Genomic DNA, 21,634 nt, shown 5'->3' with positions numbered 1-21,634 from the left:
AAGGGACTCTGGCTGACAAAGTTCACAGATGATTGCAAGTTGGGAGCTATTATTAACTCCCCAAGTGATGTTGACATCCTACAGAAAGGCCTCAATGACACCAATGACTGGTGTCAGAACCATGGCCTTAAGTTCAATGCCAAAAAATGTGTCATCATCCCCCTTGGGAAAAACCTGGTTCCCTTGAATTACCACATTGATGGCAGTACACTGAACACAGAAGGCATTATAAGAGATCTGGGAATGCAGGTTGACATCAACCTCTCTTTTGACCCCCACATTGGCACTGTGGTCAGAAAGTCCTTCTATGTGGCACATCTCATTACTAAAGATTTTGCATCCAGGAAGAAAGAGGTCATTGTCTCCCTCTACTCTTTCCTCATTAGGCCAATCATCGAGTACAATGCCCCATTTGGCATGTACCTCACTAGACACCTGCAACAACTGGAGAGGCCACAAAAGTACCTCACAAGATGATCCTAGGCCTTAAACACTTGTTCTATATGGACAGACTCAAAAAACTCCAACTCTTCTCTGTCTCATATCACCTACTTAGAGGTGATCTCTGTTTGACTTACAAAGCCATGTCTGACCCAGCACTGTTAGAAATGCTACACCTAAAGAAATCCCAATCCTTCTGTATCACACACTCCAGAGACCTCAACCTCATTACCACAATCAACAGAACATGCTGGAGGGACAGGTTCATAACCCAGAGACTGCCCATGCTATGGAATAGACTTCCCATACATGTCAAGTAAAGCACTTCACTGGCCCTCTTCAAGAAAAATCTTGATGAGTGGATGGAAAATAGAAAATTCACCCCGGGGATCACTCCAGTGGCTCTACTCGACAGAGGCACTAGGAACTAAGGTCAGGTGGCACGATGCTGGGGTAATCCTATGGGCTAGGCTTGTAAAGGCTCCAGGGCTATTAGCATAGTACACACTTAGGAACCTATGAACCTAAATAATTTGCCCACACCTGAATTGCTTGCACCCATTGGACTGACAGGTTGACATCAGCAAACTCAGAAATGAAAAAAAAAATCTGTGTGAATGCAAAACCTAAAATATATTATTAATTCCTGGTCTTAGGCCAATACTGATAGCAAAAAATGAGATCCCTGGCTAGAGCAATTACCATCTAAAACTCTACACTGCACGGAGTGCCATGATTAGTGGATTAGTAAAAAGATAAGCTTGTTAAGCATCTTTCCAAAGTCTTTAACATGAGACCTGATCTTAGCAGTGTTTAGGTGTGTGTAAAAAAAGCCTGTTAAGCACCTGTATGTGCTATAAAGATCAGGATTTGTGCTGGGGAGTAACAGCGGGTGGCATCATCTGGCAAAGAAATGTGGCAGAGCTTTAGAATTTGTTAGCTTCTTCCCTCTACCACTTTTATAAACAAAGATGTGGCAGAATAGTGTCCAACAGCTTTTAAAGCTCTTCCATCTTCAGAGATCCATTTCTGCTTCCTGTCTATTTGGCATTGCTGTGTGTTTTACCAGTTTTTAATGGTTTTGAAAGCTGAGAAAAAGATAAGCACTTCAACACTTTTTTTTGTCTGTAACCGGTAGCACTTGAACAGATAAGGCTGTGTATTAACAGATTTATGATCGGGTCACCAATCATAACCTTTTACTTACCTTTTACCTTTTTTTTTATTCTCCACATAGAGATACAATCATAATCCTCTGTATCTAACATGAGACAGCGTTATTTATCACTATGCTGCTGAAATGAATGTCATGGTCTTTAAAACATTGAACAAGTACAGTGACCATGATCTGTACACTCAAAATGGCCCCCTTTTCCTGAAAGAAAATTACACATTTAACTCATTCACAAAACTTTTCAACAAAAAAATAATAAATGAGTAGCTAGTTTTCAGCACCAATTCAAACATTTTAACTTTGAGCAAATTGCTCAAATGAGACATTCCTTATCTTCATTTCAGATTTGTTCCACCTCTTTGTAACTGATGTTACAAAAGCCTTCTAGCTTGAACAACTTACATAAATCCCATAAACATAAAAATGCAGCAATTTTCAGTTTTTGAGACCTACAGTATATAAAAATGACCATTTAATTTCTCAGCTAAGCTTATTCGTACTGTGTAGCTAACTTTAGTTCACATTTTCTAATCTCTGCCATTGTAGAGGCTGCCTCTATTTTCTCATTTATGAAGAGTTACTTATGTAAATGATGTTAGCAATGGATTACACAAACATTTTTAATGCTGATCCCTCACTCATCCAGTTCAGTGATCTGTATTGAAGGTGTACTTTATATTTTCCTCATGACTGTCACTCATTTATATCCATGAATATACTACTGCACCCTTCACTGATCAAAGGCAGATCTCTTACTTTTTTGTTTTTGCATTGACATACCTACATTTTTAAGCTCCAACATTGAAATCTGCAACGTCTCTGTACTATTTTCATTGTTCTATCTTTATATTTGCACCATCTGAATAGCATGCATTTCTTTTCTTGATCCATTTATAGCATCACACAGGATACTATCCCTTGCCTACATCTTGAATAATTTCTTCTTTCAGCTTCCTGCCTCTGCAGTTCAAGAGTCTCTTAAACTTATTCTGTTCTTACTGCATGCATTCTTCTTTTCCATTTTTGTTTTAATTCAGGTGTACTTTATTGCTTACATGTTGCAAACTCTGCCTTTCTGGAACCATACTAGATAGGTATAAAGGTTAGAGCAATTTTCACCAGCTTTATGTCACTAGCAACCTCTAAGTGTGCATGCCATGTTACTTGGACAACATGGAATGGATTATCTGTCACTCAAAATGCTAGCAATTAGATGTAAATGTGTCAGCATCACAACTTCTTTTTTTTAAACTTTTCATGATGTAGAACTTGAAACGATGTCCAGTTTTCACACAAGCTACTGTGGTACAGATCAGCTGTCATGCGTCTCCACGTGCAGCGTGTTCTTGTGCAGCAGACCATTTTATTACTCTCTGGTATGTAAAAAAAGGGAATCACTGTTAATTGTTGAGGATCATAGAATAATAGGAGTTACTAGTCAATTGAGCTACGAGGCCTTTTCCACCTTACCAGTACCCACCCTTAGGCCTTACCTCTCATTTCACTTTTGGCCAGGCTAATCATACCAGACGGGAATTTATGAATACACATCCAGTTGTCCTAATCCTTTTTAGTGGCAGTCAGTGTGTCACACTATTTAACCCACTTAACTTAGAGATGAAGTTTGCTCCAGAGAAGGGGTAGGTGCTGTGTGACAAATCTACTCCACTTTGTGTCGTATTTATTTGTTGAGGTAGATTTAGTTCTCTGACCCTAGTGTTAGACTGTCTGATTTACTGAGATATAGGAGTTGCTGGACTACTAGATTCCTTATAGCTGTATATAAAGGGCTTTGGTGGCTTTTGTGCTATTTGAAACCCTTGCTGCAAAATAGTAATTACTTGGCAATGGTGGTACATAATGCAGACAATGAACTATCCCTTTATTGATGACAACACAATCTTTTCATCATTCAGTCAGACTGATTTTTGGATGCATGAAATATTGTGTTATATTTTACGTCACTGAGTCATTCCTGCTTTGGCATTAAAACTTATTTTCTCCAAAACTAAATCAGAATGATTTTGATTGTGTTAGTATGTTGTGATGATATTATGTCACGGGTATAATAATCAAAGAAACAAGATGTTTGTACCCACAAAAAAAATTAAAGTGATATAGAACATTGTGACACACTTCAAAGGCCACATAATGCTCTAACATGTAAATAACTAAAAGATCCATGTGATATGGCATGGTGTGAATGACCATGATGATATTGATATGAATGATAATGCATACATTGCCTGATGTCATAACAGGTATCAGCATAACCATTCATTATAATGTTCCAGTAATATTTACTTGCAACAACACTCATTTATTCATGAGCACTACTACATGCATTGGATGACCTCTCTCCTATGATAATTTCAAAAGTCTCCAAATATTTTTTATTGAGACACTTCAATTTCCAGCATACACACACACACACACACACACACACACACACACACACACACACACACACACACACACACACACACACACACACACACACACACACACACACACACACACACACACACACACACACACACACACACACACACACACACACACACACACACACACACACACACTGCATCAAACATCACCATCAGCATCATTAACTCATTATTCCTTCTGAAGTATGAAATAAAGAAACAAATATAGTTGCTTATGAACCACACAAAATAAATGTCCATCAAAACACTCATTGTCCTGAAGCCTTTTCCATAGCATGTTCCAGGGGACTAACTTGATCTACAAGATCTAAATTAAACACAGAAAGGAGACAACTAAAATAACTTTTGTCACTCCCTCTTTCCCTCACACACACATTATCAGTTTTGACTATTTTATGTGCTGCAAGGATTTCTAAGCCTGAAGCCTTGCATTTCTTCCTTTTGGAAATCAAACTGTGTTATTTGATTTAAATATGAGAGAACTTGACTATAACGGCTTTGGTCACCCTCCCTATTGCCTGTTTAACAACTTTATGTGTCATAAAAGTTGTTAAACCTCATATTTATTCCTTTTGGAAATCAAACTTGCAGTGATATTGATTAAAATCTATTCTTTAAAAACCAAAGCATTACTCTGCTGATCAAATCATCTCTCCTTGAATGTGTTAGGCATTGCAAGTGCAGAATAAAATGGTATAGGATTTATCATCTACAACTCCATATCACACCTACTGGCTGCTTACGACTCTTGTTAGGGAAAAGTACAATCCTGTAGCCCATACCATTTAAGAAAAATAAGGACATGCTCCTTCACCATGATAAATACAGTAGCTGTGCTATTTAAAAGAAGGCAACCTTTACTGTATTAAAATACAACACAGTCTGGCACATGCAACGTACAGAACATGACAACTGACCTGCTCAGTGTTGACCGCAGGATCTCATTGCTTTGTGTTGACAGTTGAGGGTGGGCCCTAAACTTGACATATTGCATTTGTCAATCATCCATTTATCATAACCCTTAAATAACATACTCAGTCCTATTCTCACCTAATCAATCCAATAAATAAAATGGCAAAACTGCTTGACTGAATCTTAAAATATTTGCACTAAAATAATACTTACAAAATCCATACTGACAAACAGTATAACAAAGGCAAAACAAATCATAAGACCAAACATATTCATAAGGATTACAATACTACTATACATTTTACTTCCAGCCCTTGCATTAATAATGAACTAACAAATACAACTACAAGCAGCATTCTGGCCAAATGTTCACATTCAGAATCAAACTTACACAAAAACACCAGGCTAACGACAAATTAATTTCAATCTATTTAACTATACACACAAAGACTCTTTAAAACTTCATTTATATTTTTGTTGTGATTTTCTTCAGAAGGTAAACAATGTAAGCAGATATTCATTCAGAAATACAGACTGAGCCTGGGATTCATTAGGGTATAGCAATGTGTAAACCTCCATGTACATATTAATTGCCTTTTCCTGATTCAGCAACCTCCCTAACATGGTGCTACATATACCTCTACCATGAAGGCAGGTTGAGGGCTGTCCCAGCAACTGTGTTGAATGCTAATGAGGCATTCCAAGGGAGAGGCATATGATAATTAGCCATGTTCTCTCTCTCTCTCTCTCTCTCTCTCTTTCTTTCCAGAAGCAGATCCAGGAAGGCATCTATATCGACAAGAAATTCAATAATTAGCTCAGCCATAAAGATCAGCAAGAATGTCCCTACCACATTGTGGCAGTGAACATGGCCAAAAGGCCATGCACTAGCACCTGCAATGAATGTGGTATGGGGATCGGGGAAGGGGGGAATCACTAGACCACCAGGGATTACTCTTAATATGCTGTAATGGCACCAACACCACAATGGGGATTGGGGGTGGGGGGAAGTGCAAGACCCCAGAGAATACTTAAAGCAAGTGCTGTAATGGCAATGAGAGCTCAACAGTGATCGGAGTGGGGGTACAACTGACAACCAGGTATTACTTTTATAATGCCATAATGGCACCAATAGCAGTATGCTGAATGAGGGTTGGATGATACAGTAGACCTCCAGGCAGAATAGATGCATGACATAATAGCACCTCAACTATTATGGGATGGGGGAAACATGGGAGGACAGACAAATTAGAGACTGTTAACAGGACTGTGTTTTATGTGTGTGTGTGTGTGTGTGTGTGTGTGTGTGTGTGTGTGTGTGTGTGTGTGTGTGTGTGTGTGTGTGTGTGTGTGTGTGTGTGTGTGTGTGTGTGTGTGTGTGTGTGTATCTAATGAGGGTAGGTGTGGGTGTGTTTGTGTGTTCATGTTGTATGTACTTGTGTGTTTAGGAGAGTCAGTAGGGGGGGATGCTACTGCCTACATGAGCAGCAGTTTAATACCATGGTGGCATATCAGCAATGATCTCCACATCATGGTAGTAAATGTGATTCAGAAAAATGCCAGTTAGCTGATAATGAGGTCTTACGCCATCATGGTTAACATGTCCCTGAATTGCAAATGGGCACAAGCAGGGTCTTTTTAGTATTAGCTGTATAGCTCATGCTAGACCCTTAATTAATCTCTGGGTTAGTCTTGCTTCATTAAAGTATTGTCTTGCAGTAATTATAGATGTACAAATAAGTATTTTGGTAATTAAAAATGAAACAGAAATAATTATCTTTTAGAAGACAGGCTGGACAGAGTGCGTTATCAAGTAAGCTGTTCTTATGTATTGATTTATTTATTTAGTGACATTTCTTTACCAGGAAAGTCCACTGGGTCAAGAAGAACCCATTTTCAATGGAGGCCTGGGGAGAAAGGCTCCACAAAGGCAGTTAGTATAACAATTACATAATATTGGGACAGTTTGTATTAACAAGAAGCATAGTCATAACAGGCATTATAAATACAATAAAGTACAATATGAAAATGTAGGTGGTACAGAGAAATAATATAAAAACAGAAGGCATAGAAGTGAATCCAAGGGACATATTCTAGTACACTCTGATGTTAGTGTACACCCCAGAGTAGACTCTGTTGTGAGTGTGGAAGTACTTAATACAGGTAGAATTAGAATAACTATCTAAAGGTATATGTGTTAGAAGTAGGGAGAGATTAGTACTAGGAGTGAAGCATGTGAAGTAGTAATAGGAGTCAAGTTTTGGAGGACTGAAGTAGAGGAAAAAGGTGATTTGATGTAGGGAAGAGGAGTCAAATCTTAGGAAGATGGAAGTTAGAGCATCTACACTGCCAGAGGGTGAACAGGTGCTGTTTCAGAGCTGTTTTGAAGCAGGAGATGTTACTGATAGTCCTAATAGCTAGTGGGAGTGCATTCCATAGTTTGGTAATAGAGAAGGAGTAGAGCATTTGACCTGCTGGGAGTTTTGGTTTTTCATCTTGCAGGAGAAATTGGTTTTCAGATCTGAGTGATCTGTTTGGGTGGAGTTAGTTAGGACTGGAAATAGTGTTGGGCAGTTTGAAGGACTGCATACAATTTTATCTATATCTATTATAATACAATATATATCTTTATCCATTATATGACAATGTCCATTCTGAGATTAGCTAAGATGGCAATGTATCACTTAGTGTTAAGGTTTATTTAAAAAAAAAGATAATTATATTCTTGGAATCTTAAGCCATTCCTATAGATATCAACAAATGTGTCAATATATATATCTTTTATAAGAGGAAAAGGTGAACAAATCCTGCTATCTCATCCAATATGAAACAAAAAATAAATAGAACGATTTTTTAAATATAGTTAATGAAAATAAAATTAAAATCTTAGAATCTAGTACCACAATTCATGATATCGCTGGAAGACTAATTTATTAATCACTTTGTTGCTTCCTGTCTTTAGCAATTTCAGATAGTAAATATACTAAAGATAGGGAAGAATGGGTTTGCATTTAAGATGCTCAGGTTGCACATTTTTGTGTAAGGCTTCTCTGATCTACAGAGAAGAGAAAAAAACGATTGAGACAATATACCTTGTCAAAAATGGTATTATCATTCAATCTGTGCAAGTGCTCGGGAGTAAACCAGAGACAATGGACAAGAAGAGAAAGAAAATCTTCTTACTAAATGTAGGTTAGATCATAAATTTATCTCAGCATAAGGCCATCTCTCATTTCTCTTTATCTCTTCATTAACGTGGTATGATGCGCATAATAAAAAAGCTGGTTTATAAGGTGTCACATTAACATCATAAATTTCCATACAGAGAATTGTAATATTAGTTAACAGATACCTGAATGAAAAAATGAAAAAGAATCCCTCAACCTCCTATCCCCACACTGCCTAATCTTCTTTTAATTCTTCAAATGCTTACTGTTCTGAGAAAAAAAATGTTATCTTACCATTGCCCACAAGATCCTTTACCTACCTACCAATACTCCAATACTTTCTACCCTCATTACCCCTTATAACAATCTTAATACCTTATGTTCATCAAATAAACTACTTGTCAGTATATGTAAATCCAGCAACATGGCCAGTGACTCTATTCTCTAATACTGCTGGAAAATTCTGGAACCTAGTTCCCAGTGAACTTGCATCACTGTCCTCTTTATCACTTTCAAAAATAAACTGAAACTTTACCTTAGATTCTGTTTACCTGCTAATCTCTCAGTACTAACTCCAGTCTTCCTTTATAATATATACAACTTTAGACTTGCTATGTTTAACTGTCCTGTCCTGTTGATATTTTCTTAATTTTAGATTTTTATTTAGTTTCTTTATTTACCTGACCTTGTCTTGTTGAGATTTTCTTTGTATATGTGAAAAGTTTGTTAGATAGTTATGTAATTGAGCGTCCACCCTTTGTTAATGCATTGTACTAGCATTTTTTGTTACTAAATTGTCTTGGAGCTTATCTCCCCGGGCCTCTACTGAAAATGGACATATATCCAGTTAGACTAGCCCGGTCAACAAATGTAAAATAAAAATAATAAAAAAAAATGTGGTAAAATAACCTGATTTCAGTTTTTCTAAATTTAATCTTTAAGATGTTCTTCATATTGATCACTGCTTCAGGCTGGTCACATTTTTCCTGCCAAAAAGAAAAAGAAAACCAAGCATTTATATACTCTTCCTCGATTATCTTTGGATAGGAATAGTTTACTGAGACTGACTCAGGGTTTGATTCAGGCTTTTGATCTTTCTTGTAGAGGAGTTTCCAGTAAAGGAAAGAGGGATGCCTCCTTTTCTGAAGAGATTTACGATTCTGAATCTGAACAGGAAGATGCAGGGACAGATTTAGGTGTTTGTCCTCAGATTTTTGATGCAGACTCGAAGGTAAGCTCTCTTTCAGATTCCCCTTGTGTGGGTTTCTTTTTCTCTGAAACTGTTTTCTAGAAAGTCCCAATGTTTTCCCTCAAAAAAGACTATTAGTTGTTACAGAAGGATTTTCCCGGACCCACACTGCCTCTTCCTGTCTTGCTGTTTTAAAGGATGTGTGTCTTAATACCTGAATTTTCATGAAAGTCAGTCAGCTGTCCCTAAAAAGGCAAATAGGATATATAAAGTTTTTCAGTCTTTTACATTTTCATACACTATTCCCAAACCTGACCCAGCAGCTATAGCCTTACTTGGCTGCTCTGCTGCTAAGCACTTAGTTAATTCCAATCCCACTTTTTCTAATAAGGATAGGAAAATCATAGACAGGTATGGGAAAAAGTGTATACTTCTGCAACTTTGAATTTCAATATTTTAGATTATCAGACTCATTGGTTAAAGTTTATTCTGACATATTGTTAAAAGTATGAAGAATGTTTTATCTACAGTTTCTTCTTGTGAAGAAAAATCTGCTTTAAATAACTTAATTTCTTCTGTCGCACAGGTCACTACACATTGTTTGTAGTGTGTGTATAACTCTGTTGATACTTTTTCCAAGGCTATCCACTGGACAGTTGTAAGGTGGTTTGCTTGGCTGCAGTCTCAGAAACTTCCAGATGATGTTAAAATGAGATTTAAATTTTTCCCTTGGATAGAGATTTAGTGTTTATCCCATTTTGCAACTGTGATGAAAAAGTGTGATGAAAGGGGCAAGCAAATCCAGGGAATATCTAAGATTTTTCATCCCACCTTTTTAAAATTGCTTAAGGGATTTTTTTTCTCTCCATTCAGTTTTGGCAAAAAACAGAATAAACAGTCTTGACAGAATTCAGAAAAAACAGACATTTAAGAAGAAGTTGCAAGGAGGTTCCAAAAATAAGTTTCAAACCTCCCAAGACCAAGGACACTCCAACAAGTCTGAATGACTATTCAAGAAACCTTGTGACCCTGCCCCACTTCCCTGGCCATCTTTCTCTTCCAGAATGTCTGAATCTCCATTTTTCTGTTTGGTAACAGATTATGTCAGGCAAATGGGTTCTGAAAATTATTTATCAGGGTACAGATGGCAGTGGGAGGAAATTCCTCCTTTCCTGGGGGGGGTTGTCATTCCTCATCTTGCTGATCAGACTGTTTTGTTCCCTCCTGTTCCTCATTACATACTACCCCAAGGAGTGATAGAACCAGTTCCTCCTTCCCAGGTGGAGAAGAGGTTAATTCAAGGATGTTCCAAATCCCAAAGAAAGAAAACACTTGGAGACCTGCATCTTTCTTTCCTAAACCGGTTTGCAATAATGCCCAAATTCAAAATTATGTCACTTCACAACCTGTTGCCTCTTCTTCCTCCTCTTTCAAGTTGACTGGTAACACTAAACTTAAAAGATGCTTATCATCACATTCCTATTCTCCAGACATCAAGCGTTTCTTAAGGTTTTGTGTGTCTGGATCACATTATCAGTTCTCTCCCTTACTTTTTGGACTATTCACTGCACCAATAATGTTCTTAAAATGTCTAGCACCAGTTATAGTTCATTGCAAGCTGCAGGATATCCACATTTTTCCATATTTAGATATCTTGCTTACATTTGCAGTGTCTTTTTCAGAAAGTCAGGAATCTATTTCTTGGGTGAGAGATCTCTTACACAAGCTGGGATTCCAAGAGAACATTCAAAAGTCCTTCTTGACTTCCTCACACAGGATTGTGTTCCTGGGATATCAGCTAGACATGTCAGTTCAAAGAGCTTTTCTTCCACAGGACAAAAAAATAGATCTTTATTTAGATCTATTTCTAAGTTTTTTCATTCCTACAGTGCTGCCTTCTCCTGAACACCAAAAAAACTAAATTATTGCTTTTCAATCCCTCAATAAAGTCCTCACAAATTAACCTCACAGTGACATCTAATAATGGTACTGTTATATCTTCTGAACCAACCACCAAACTCTTAGGTGTAGAATAGACCATAACCTTACCTCTGACACACACACACATCAATACCACCATAAAATCAGTTAACAGAAAGCTAGGCACCCTTCACAGAATTAAACCCTACCTTACCCTTACAGCTAGAACTACTATTGCCCACACCCATCTCATCTCTACCCTCCTCTACGCCTCTCCCATTTATACTAATCTTTCTAAAAGCAACCTCAACAAACTGGCAGCCACATATAACAACACAGCCAGATTTTCCACCAGCTCCCCATTTAGAACCCACCATTGTCGTAATCTAAAACTACTAGGATGGCTAGAACTCCAAAATCAACTACTATTTCAACAACGTATTATCACACACAAAATCCTTTATCATCCTAGTAATACTCCAATACTATCTAGTCTTATCACCCACTACAAAAATCTCACAACCCTTCGCTCAGCTAATAGATTACTAGTAACTATACATACATCCAAAAACAAGGCTGGAGACACACTGTTCTCCAACACGGTAGGGAAATCTTGGAGCCTGCTCCCCACTAAACTCTCATCTCTCTCTTCTACATCTCTATTCAAAAAGCAACTTAAAGAATATCTTCAAACTCACTGGCTATGTCCTTGCACAAATCCTGACTAAAAATCTCCCTCCTTCATATTTTATGTCGACCGTTCTTATAACTGCCATTTTATATACCTCTTATTAACCTCTGAGAATATGTACTGTTCAGCCTACTAAAGTTACTACTAACTTTGCCTTTCCTTGAATCTACTGCAGAGCCGAAACTTACTTGCAAGCTCTCTACTGTATAAACATGTCTCTACCTTAGAAATACTTGGAACTATAGCTTGTAAATAACTGTAAAGTACATTAGCACTACACTGTTATGTAAAATCTTGTTTTTCTTGTTTTAATATGTACTGCACCTCTTGCTACTTTTAATTGCAGTGGAGCTTTTCTCCCCGGGTCTCTACTGAAAATGGACATGTATCCAGCTAGAATAGCCCTGTCAACAAATGTAAAATAAATAAAATAAATAAATTCAGACCTCAGTCACTGCAATGGAATACCTCTGGATTCTGGGTCTAATGGCATCTATGATTCTCATGATACCCCTGGCAAGACTCCACTTTGGTATTTGAAATCTCTTTTGTCCCAGCATCAACACCATTTATCTTTCCAGATCCCAGTACTGGTGTTTGTCATGAGATAAATCATTTGATGGAGACAACAGTTAAATCAAAGTCTCCCCTTCTCTCTCCCTGCTCCAAATCAGTCAGTCACCACAGATGCTTCGGACTTTGCTTGGGGATCAGTTTCAGGACAGAGAAAAATGAAGAGGGCATGGGACACTAAACACAGAAGCAAGCACATAAATATCAAGGTGATGCTTGCCCTGATCAAGGCACTCAGTTCTTTGAACCATCTTTGGTCCTTGGCACATCTTCAAGTGGCTACAGACAATGCCACAGTGATGCGGTACATCAACAAGCAAGGGGGCATCAGGTCATTCTTCCTTTGCAGACAAGCCATGTATAGCTTCACAGCACACTCTCACTCTACAGGCATCCTACATTACATCAAAGCAAAACTGTGTGACAGACAGACTGAGCAGGACCATGGCAGAATCTCATGAATGGAAACTATATTCGGGAGTCTTCCAAGATTTGCTCCATCTATAGTAGAGTTCCTCTTTGCTTCCTTTCTGAACAATTATCTGGCAAGTTCTGGGCCTCCATGCAAGAAGGTCTGGGAGACAGATGCCTTGCTTTTTCTTTTCTTTGGACAGGAATGTTCCTGTATATCTTTCCACCCTTTCCACAATTAACCAGTGTACTTCTGAGGATTCAGGAGGAATCATCCAAGATCATTGCAGTGACTCCCTTCTGGCCCAGGCAATTATGGCTCCCTCTTTTTTGGAAATGGCCAGAGGCAATTACTACAAGCTTCCTCACAGAATGGATCTAATCACACAAGAACAGGGGTGTTTGATAAACCTCAACAACAGTCATCTTCAATTGACCGCCTGGATGATAGGGTCTTAATTCCTTTTAGGCACCTATTTTTTGAGGATGTGCAGTACGTATTTGTGGAGGCAAGAAAGCTGCTACCAGAAAATCATACAATAGCAAATGGTAAAGCTTTTCTAGTTGGCGCCAACAACATATCCAGTACCCATTCAGGGATAGATGTTCTCAGGTTTTACAAAATTTGTGTGAGTTACTGTCCTATGACCTTTCTTTTTCCTCTATCTGTTCAGCATGTCTGCCCATGGATCCTCCACTTTCAAGGCAGCCTCTTGTCAAAATGTACCTGAAAGGGGTTTTGGATAACAGGCATCCAAGTAAATCAGTGGCCGCTCCTTGGGATCTCAATGTTGTGTTAGAAAAACTAACATTTGCTGCATTTGACCAGTTAATGTGGTTGGCTTAAGATTCTTAACATGGAAAACAGTTTTGTTGTTTGTCCTGGCCTCTGCAAGAAAGATATCTGAATTGCAAGCTCTTATTGTGAGTCAAGCCTACCTCATTTTCTACAAGGCCAGGGTTTCTTTCAGAGCTGATCCTTCTTTTATGCCTAAAGTGGTATCTGAGTTTACTTTAAGTCAAACTATCCATCTCCCCATTTTCTTTCTTGAACCTAAAAATAGGGGAGAAAGGATACTACATACTTTGGATATCCACATACAATTCAGGAACTATCTTGACAGAACTAAATCTTTCAGACCATTGGATCAATTTTTCATTTCTTGTGAAGGTAAGAAGAAGGGACAACTGGGGTCAAAACAGACTTTTTTCCAAATAGTTGTATAAGGTATTACATTTGATTAAAATCACCATGACAAATCTATTCCAAGCAGTGTCAAGGCACACTCTACAAGGACCTTGGCTTATTCTATGGCTTTTTGCAAAGGGTTGGATTCTAGAAGTATTTTTGAAGCTGCTACTTGGTCCTCTGCACATAACTTTTACAAAGCACTATAAAATGGATTCCTTCTCTTGGTCTAGATCATGCTTTGCTAGGACCATTCTCCAGGGGCACCTGGACCCTTCTTCTTCCACCTCCGAAATATAGATAGCTATGGTAGTCTACCCATATAGCTAAGTCTACTGCAGCAGTGATCAATATGAAGAACATAGTACAGTTGTATAAGCTAAACTTACCATAATGATAAATGTTCAAATGATCACTGCTGCAGAGGCCACCCCCTCCTTCCATTCTACTTGTTTGTTGGTGTGTTTTTTTATGCCAAGGTGTGGACGTTTATTTTTTTGTTATTCATAACCTTGTTGTTTCAGGGCTCAACATCTCTGTCTTTGTTGTCAGGAAAGCTCTGAAGGGTTTCACACTCAAACTTGTTTTTTAGTCAGCTCTGCTTGAGCTGCTTGACAGTTTGGGAACATTGAATGTGCCCTAAAGCTTTGGAAGCTGTCTGGCTGTTATATTCTTGGAAGGATATAACCCATATAGTTAAGGCTACTGCAGCAGTGATCATTTGAACATCTACTCTTATGGGAAGTTCAACTTACACAACCATACTTTACAATGCTTGCTGTGTAAAATTCTTTTTTCAGTTTTCACAATTTGGAACTGCTCTGTATGGGCCCATTCGAGGGGAACTGTAAAGAAATTCTTGAAAAGAAGGTGAAAGGGCAAATTGCAAAATGTTTGCAAAGGACAGCATTGAACCACCAGGTCATTCTTTTTTCAGTTTTCACATTTTGGACCTGCTCTGTATGGGTCCATTTGAGGGGAACTGTAAAGACATTCTTGAAAAGAAGGTGAAATGGCAAATTTGCCTTAACTCCTCCTGGACTTAATTCTGCTCATTCAATTAAATGTACTCTTCAGCTTATGTAACTGGACTACAAATGATTTTATTAATGGTTTTGACATGACATGTTTGCCCCTTTCTTCACTTTTCTTTGACATTTTGTATTTTTTATGGTTTCTGCTTGTTTACTGTTCTGCTACAACATATACATATGCATAGTCATTTGCATTTTTCTCCACACATTTTTTTTTTATTTTTTCCCCCTATTTTTACTGTATGATTGATTTTGTGAATGCTCAATTTTAACAGTGATCTGATGAAACCCTATTGGTGAAAAACTTTTTTTGGTTGTTTTTAACACAATTATGATTACAGTTTTTATTTTGATTGTATTTTTATCTATAAATGTCTCTTTTTATTGGATGTTTTCCTGGGTTACACACACACACACACACACACACACACACACACACACACACACACACACTTTTCTTCACTTCAGTTCTCTTATTTTTTTTTCCTTTTAGTTTTTTAGTTTATGACGCCTTTTGGAAGGATTGTCTTGTGCACTTGGTGCTAAATAGCTTTTAGTGAAGGGAGCTTTGTGACACCTTGTTCCTCTCTGGAGACAGACTAGGAGTTATTTACTAGTTCTGCACTTAAGTTTATGTAGACTTTATTTTATTAGTACTCTTTCTGTTTCTTATTTCAGTTTGCATTGCAAAAATGGCTAGTGGTACATCAGGCTAGCTTTTAGTTGTAGGCTAGGCTCATTACTGTTTATGAGATTGTCAGTCATGATCTGTGATCCTTTCTGCTGTTTATGTATATATTAGTTTTCCATGGGTTAAAGCTGTTATTGAAAAGTTGATTTGATGAAGTCCAGCTGAGTATGAAAGCACTTATCATAAATTAAAGTTGAGTTATCCTGTTGACTATGCCTGTTTGAGTTTGTTTCTTCAATACCTTCATAGAAGAAGAATTAACATCTGAAGTTTTGGACTGTTTATTATTGTTGCTTAATATTGTAATTTTTAAGTGTTTTTACTTTTTATTTTTCACAAATGACAAGAAAGTGAAGCAACTCTTCTATCTTAATGCTGGTGACAGCTATCTCACATCTCAGTTGTGGTTTTTGTACTTGTTTGTCCTGACCTGAGACTCACTTTTTGTGATACACAGGGTTCCTGGATGTGAGGTGGAGTTGCCAGAGCCACTGGTGATCTTTGTCATTTAATTTCTTTTATCTAGGATTTCAGTTATTCTAACAGCATATTTCATCATAATCAAAGTAGAACAATTGCCCTGCTATTCTTATAAATGAGGTTAGGCAACAAACCAGTTTGTCCAGGGACATCTTCAGTAAGTTTTAGACAAATATATATCAGTGAGAGGTAAGAGGGTGGGGGGGATGAAAGGGTTAAATGAAAGGGGGCGTTGATTGGGATGAAATGAGGTAAGGGGTGGGGAGGGGCTTAATGGGCTTAGGCAAGACCAGCTGGGTAAGGAATCACATTTTGGCATGAACTTGCTAAGTATCATGCCATGACGACCTTGGGTAATTATAGAAGGTATGGTTGGTTCATATTAGTACTTTAAGGGATGGTTCTCAACTGCCAGATTTGGCAGTGGTTAAATGTTTTTTTATCTTTCCTTTTTTACTTAAAACACATAAGGTTTGTTACTTAATGCATGTGAGGTTCTTTGGAGTTTGGCAAGTCAGGGAGGATTGAGTTCCCTGTATGTTGACGGGCATTTGAGTTTTAGACTTCTCGTCCTTCAGAAATGCATGGTGATTGGGCCAGGAGGGTTGCAAGACCTTCTGTTTTGGCTTTAGGTTTGGCATCGTGCTTTAAATCCTCCCTATTTGAGGCTCAACTCCCCTCTCCCCTTATTTTGGTTGGTTCAGATTTTGGGCCAGGAGGGTTAGAGCTACTTTACTTTGTGATCCTTATTGTTTTGGGCCTGGGTGTGCTCTGGGATGTGGTTATGCAAGTTGGTTTGGAGAGTGGGGCATTGTGAGTTAGTGAGTCATTCCCTGTAATTCACTGCAGTGTTGTTTCACATGTAAAATATACCCACTTGCTGAGCTACCTTTAATTTAGGGTGGCAAGTATCTCGATGGGTGAAGACTCCTATTGCGTTCCATTGGTGGTTGGTGATATTGCTGGCCAGGCTCCATTTTTGCAGCTGTGGAGAGCAGGAGGAAGAGGGAGGTTGTCTCTAGCAGTTCACGCATGCGCAGCTGCGGTGGAAGGACTGTTCTCTCCATTGAGGGTATGGATTGTGTTTTCTCCTTCCTCCGTGAGTTGTGGTTGTGCATGCCCATGACTGCTAACCTATGATTGCCCCTTCATCTATTACACATACACATTTAGAGTCAGTGGGTAAAGATTGTAGGTATTTAAAAAAAAAAAGAAGAAAAAATAGCTTGCATACTAAAGAATGTCTAAGTGTTTCCATAATTTTCTGTTGTCTTGAAATTAGGCTTTGACTAATTAATGTGGGTGGAAGAGAAAAATAATACTTCTGCAAAACCGGTTACTCGCTCAACCTGCTAAGTTAGTATATACAATTGGTGGGTTTTGGTTTCCTCATTACTTATGGCTTTGTACAGATGGTTTATTGGGAGTTTGGCATAAGGTTAAAGGGTTTGCCTTAACAAACACAAGGTGTAGGGTTTTCCTCTTACATGAGGAATTTGGCTGGGCTTAGAATGTCTCACAAAGACAGTCAGTCTGGTATGAACTGCAGGATGATGCTGTTGCAGTTCTTGGGTGTTGGTATGTGCTGTTTCTTAAAAAGCAGTAACAATGGTGAAAGTTACTTGCAGCTATTAAAGTGTTTATGTGCAAAGTGGTTTAGCAAAGTGTTTTCCATGCCATTTCATGGTTCTGGTATACTTTGTTTTACTGAACCATTTTCTAATACACATTTATTCTGATGCATCAGGAGGACAGGTGAGCATAATTATGAGTATGAGACACAGAAAACAGAATATTGTATGCCGGAACAATCCATTCTGTCTCCTTCAATTTTACTTGCTAGTCAGGTTCTTGAGGCATTTCACTAGCAGAATGTATTGAGTGGCACTTCAGATCACTGATTCAGACAGATGTTCCTTACTGCACAGCAGTCAAAATATGCTGTCTGGTAGTCCTTTTATAGCTGTGTTGCTAGTTGCTTGGCGTATTTACTGTTTAAATTTCAAGGAGCATAGTTGATGCTTAATTTGACAGCTCACTGCATACAACTTTACTGTTCTGAGTGAGCTGACATATAAATTATAAAAAAAAAAAAAATTTGTCCTTCTTCCATTGGCGCCCACCAATTTTTACAGTAGGTAGTGCAGCCATGGTGGGAGTGGGTGAACTTGGGAGCTTGTTGTTCAGGAGGTGGTTTCCTTGGGAGAAGTTGCTGTTTTCTGGTCCTACTTTTGTGATCTTCCACCAGGGTTGTTTTGGTGGAAGTTGTGTAGATGGAAGCAGCTTCTGAATTTTGTGAAGTGGCAAGCCCGGAGTGAACATCAAAGACTGTAACAATACTAAATTCATAAATTTTAGTTATACTTTGACTTAGGAATGGGGTCCTTCATGCCATGGTATTAAAAAACCTAAAAGTCTTGGAGAAATGAAAGCTGTATGGTTCAGTGGCTAGTGTTTGGGGCTTTGACGGTGCAGATCAGCAGTGGCAGTCATGCAAGAGGGGTCGTGTTGCTTCTAAGGGTGCAGGATTGGTATGGATAACTTGAATATGTTGTGTGCGGCTGGTGAAGTGTAGGAGACTGCTGAAGAGAGTGCAGTAGAATGGCAGATTGAGGTGTGTTGTAATTTTGTGGTTTTGGTTGGTGATGGCTCATTCGTGGTGGTGGAGTGCAGGCCTTGAATCTATTCCTGGGGCTCTGAATGGCAGGTCTGAAGCCCAGAATGGAATTGCAGTGTCTGTACTCAGTTTTAGCTTAGCAGGCCGTTAACAGTCCATGGTGTGTTAGTCAGCAAGGACATGCAGTAGGCAGGAGGGTCTTTTAGGATTGCAGGATGGCAGTAATGTGTTAGTTTTGTTGACTTTCTGTTCTTGCTTTGGAAATAGATGTCGTGCTTTTCTTGTATTGAAATATGGAATGCTCCTGGCTGAGCAGATAGGATGTCGTGGGCACTTTTAAGTCAGTCATTGTGGTTGCCATGCTTGTTGTTACACAAGAATTTTGCTACAGACTATTTCATGGGTTCTAAGAGGGATGCAGTAATGATTCTTTTTTTTTTTTTCAATAATTTTTATTTTCGTTTTACATTTGCAAAAACCATAACCATTCCATATTTACAAAATGACCATATTTGCATGTTATACATTATGGATAAAGTAGAAACATGTAGGTCATACAACATACCTAATTACAATATATGCAAAGATGCTTTCCCAATTAATTTTGTTAGTCTAAAAACAGCACATACAAAAATGATTTTACATCCATAGTTAAGTTGTGTACTCGTGGGAATACTTCCAGTTCATTTAAGATATGGTGTAACTGATGCTTTATGCTAATAAGATATTATAGGACTCTTCCCAGATTGCTCGGGCTTTCATATTTTTGTTTCTTTTGTCCAATATTATTTTATGTGCTAATAGATGTTTAATAGCAGATTTCTTGTATTCTTTCGAAGAGATACTTACAGGAGCTAACCATTTGTGAGCTACATATATAGCTTCATTAATAAGAAAATCATTATAAGTGGGTTAGCTTGTTTTCCTGAGATGTTGGCTTGGAGGATGTGTAAAAGAGTTTGCGTTGATGCTTGGTACCCCATTTTTTGCAGTTGTAACTTAAGGGAATTCTAAAGCTTGAAAATGCATTTACAACTCCAGAATATATGTATAAGGTCTGCAATCTGGTCTTTACAGTGTGGACAGTATGGGGACTTAGTTGCACTGAATTTGTGAAGAATTGCTGGGGTGAAATAAGTGTTATTATTAATCATGAGTTGATGTAAGATAGTTTATTAAGTGGAATAGTTTTCAATGTTAAGTTGATTGCCTTTTCTATTTGCTGGTCATCCATATCAGGTTTTAATTTTCTCCAGTAATTAGAGAAGAGAAGGTCTTTCTGGAATTTGATTTCCCCTATCATTTTGTATGAGTTCGTTATTGTTTTTCTTGACATTAACATAGTCTTCCAAAGTAGGGTACAGTTTTCAATGTCACTTTCGAGTATGGTAAGGTTTTGGAGGTAACTGAAACACACCTCTTTGATTTGTCTTAAAATTATTATATATACTTTAGGTAAGTTTAGATTACTTCTTAATTCATGAATTGTGCTATTGAGGAATAGGTAAATATCTTGGATTCTCTTATGCTTTAACCGAGGGAAAGAGTCTAGGTTTAGCATCTTATTTATTTTTATGTTAGGATTTTTATTGAGGGGTTGTATTATTAATATAGCTTGTCCAAGGGTTAAGGAGTGAAAAAGTTTTTGTGTTGCATTTATAGAATGTTTTAGCGGCTCTATTATGTTATAGGCTTGTCAATCTTTTTTATTTAAGAAGGGAAGTGCTTTGGGATTGATGTCTAGTGTTTTTATATGCCTATAGTATATTGTTACCCAGGCCGGTGAGCCAATCTTTGCTGAGGGGTCGTACTCTGCTATTCTCAGTATTCTATTAGTGTTGATAATAGAGTAGTAGATTTTGAAATCTGGCAAGTTCAGACCCCCTTTGTTTTTAGGAAGTGTTAGTTTTTGATAGGAGATTCTGGTCTTTTTAGGTTCCCATACAAATTTTGCTAGAAAGGTATGAATTTGTTTGAAGAATTTATTATGTATAGTTATCTGAGATGTCATAAATAGATATATTAATCTAGGCAGTATGTTCATTTTAATTATTGATACTTTAGACAAAAACGGTAGCTTAAGGTTATTCCATCTTGTACAATCTTGTGTTATGTTTTGCCATTTAAGAGTTATGTTATGTTGGTAGAATTCCTTGTTATTCTGAAAGAAAGTAATCCCCAGGTATTTGGTTTCTTCTTTTATTTTTATTTTGTCTAAGATAGGTATTAGGGAGATGAGTCTAGGTGGCCTTAAGCGGAATATATTAGTTTTATTAAGGTGTAATTTGTAGTTAGACATGTATGAGAATTGTTCACTTGTGTTTATTATTTTGGTCATGTCTGAGCTTGGTGTAGTAAATTATATCTGCAAATGCTGAAAGATAAACTTTGAAGTTATGTATTCAGGGGGGATTATGATATGTGTTTTGTTTAATATATAGGAATAGGGGTTCTAGGTATAGGTTGAAAAGAAAGGGTGATAGTGGGCAGCCTTGTCTTGTTCCATTTTTTATTGAAATTCTGTTTGACCATGTTTTGTTTATATATAGGGATGTATATGGATTACTATAGAGAATTTGAATGATCTGTATAAAATTTTTAGGTATGTCAAAGTGAGGTAACGTTTGCAGCATGAATTCAAGATTGACCCTATCAAAAGCCTTGTGGGCATTTACTACCATTGTGAAGAGGTTGGTAT

Source organism: Protopterus annectens, chromosome 2.part2 (assembly GCF_019279795.1).
Source record: "Protopterus annectens isolate FY-2018-M chromosome 2.part2, PAN1.0, whole genome shotgun sequence".
NCBI lineage: Eukaryota > Metazoa > Chordata > Ceratodontiformes > Protopteridae > Protopterus > Protopterus annectens.
The sequence above is the reverse complement of the archived record's forward strand: the minus strand, read 5'-3'. Positions refer to the sequence as shown.